This window comes from Chiloscyllium punctatum, chromosome 36 (assembly GCF_047496795.1).
Source record: "Chiloscyllium punctatum isolate Juve2018m chromosome 36, sChiPun1.3, whole genome shotgun sequence".
Classification (NCBI taxonomy): domain Eukaryota; kingdom Metazoa; phylum Chordata; class Chondrichthyes; order Orectolobiformes; family Hemiscylliidae; genus Chiloscyllium; species Chiloscyllium punctatum.
In genome coordinates, this window is record NC_092774.1 from 72,012,791 (window position 1) to 72,015,007 (window position 2,217).

Here is a 2,217-nt window from a genome sequence, read left to right on the forward strand (position 1 = left end):
CGCTAGGTAAGATGTGTGGCTGAAGAGATGAAAAGGTTTTATAATTGGTGAATTCGCTGTTCGAAGATCACTCTGTGACTTCATCAATAAAATATATATTTCTGCATAATACAAAAATAACACCCATCTTTCCTCCACTTCAGACGCAATGTTCTCAAACAAGGACTACACAGAATGTGTTTTCATCACATGGTTGCGGACAATGTAAAACAAAACGCGATATTGAAAAAGACATTCCCATTCTTAAGCCTACTTCCAATCATCGTAAATGTCATGTTAAGCGTCATCAACAGTACAATAAAGCAGTGCCTGCCAGCATGAACCTACGCAGTCACTCCCAGCTTGAGTTCCCCCAGATTCAATCAGGTTCTGACCTCATTACTGCCTTGGTTCACACATAAACGAAAGAGCTGAATTCCAGAAGTAAGGTGAGAGTGACAACCGCTGATATCAAAACCACATTCCAGCGAGTGTAGAATCAAGGAGCTCTTGCAAAACTGGAATCAATGTATATCAGGGGCCAAACTCGCCATTGTTGAGCCATGACTGACATGTGGGAAAATGGTCATGGTTTATGGACGTGTGGCACATCACCTCAAGCAGCTCTGCGGGAAATACTCAGGGAGAGAGAGGAAGAGGGACAGGGCAGAAAGGAACACGAGAAAGTGAAAGAGTGAGAGACAGTGCGGGATCAGAAGGAGGAGAGGAAGGCTTAAAGATGGGGCAGAGGGTGTGGAGAACGGGAAACATGGAGAGAGACATGGAGTAAGGGAGAAATGAAGGAAGAGCGAGCTGAGAGTGGGACAGGGAGAGGGAGAGAGAGAGAGATGGAGGAGTGAAGAGGAAAGAAAAAGAAGGCAGAGAGAGAAAGAGGCGAAGAGAAATGACTCTGTACCAATTGCTCCCTTGTGTTGAAAGTGATACAACGCCGCCCTCTGCTGGCCGATCAACGCCACTGCACAGGAGATGCTGCAGCGTGAAAGCCATCAAGCGACCATCAGAGAGAGAGATGCAGGCATACAGATATTAGCACACTAGTGAGATGATTGCAATTGTACTTCGGGTTCCCTCAGAGTGAAAGATGTTTATGTGGAGAAAATCTATGAGTTTCTACTGCAATGTCGAATTGATTTATCTTTGGGCTGTTTCCTGACATTGTACACATTAAATCGAACATTTGCCCGCAACTGCATTCAGGCACCTCCAATTGAATTGTTTTTATTAGGAGACACGATGAATTTTCATGCACTTTGCGCAATTTACAATTCTATGTAATTTATTGAGTCAGATTCTAAATGACGGAAGAATTTAATATTTGAGGGGGGTCAGGCCAACACTGGGTCTGTTCATCTCCTTCTGCACATATCACAGGGGCAAGATTGATTGAACAAAATTTCTACAAGTGCAGGGTTTGAAGAACAACGATTCAATGTAACCTGGGAAATTCACAGGCTTGAATGCTTTATCCATGAAAAACTATCTGCCGCTTATGGACTCGTATTGGTTGGCTTGTGTCATTTGGAATACAAGAGGAGGACAGGGTTGGTGGAGTGGTTAGAGAGAGAAAGCGAGAGAACTTCCAAGCCTTTGACTCACGCATTTTTTAGCTTATTGTTTCATTCAAACTTCCCTCCCGGATAAAGTGTATCGCATTTCAGTCAGGTACAGACACACTGGTACAAACACAACAAAATGCAATGACACACAAAAGGGAACTCGCATCAACATGACCATGTCCATCACTTTGAACAAAAGTGACAACTGAGAGAAAGTGGGGAATGGCTTAACCCTATTTCAACACATTCAACATCTAAAATAAACAGAGACTCCACTGCACAGAGACACAGGCTCAGATATCGTCTCCTGATGTGTTCTCTTTTTTTTTAATCTCTGTCTCTCCCTTTTCGTTCTGTCTTTCTCACCCACCACTCCCTGCTTGTTTACACATTAAAATATTATCCTACACATTTCTGACACTCAAACATGCCGTGTCTCAAATCATAGCTTTCCAAAGTTTCCTGCGTTGCTACTTTTATAGAAAAGCAGATTGTAAGCCACGATCCTTCTGTATGTTAACTTTCCAAGTTCCCTTCCATTTCCTGTGTACTTCCCTCCTGCAATCAGCTTTCCAATGCACTGGCAGAAGCACAAGTATTCTCATATTCAAAGATGCAGTTGCACAAGCACGGCTAATTACAACCACTCTCACTTCCTCAC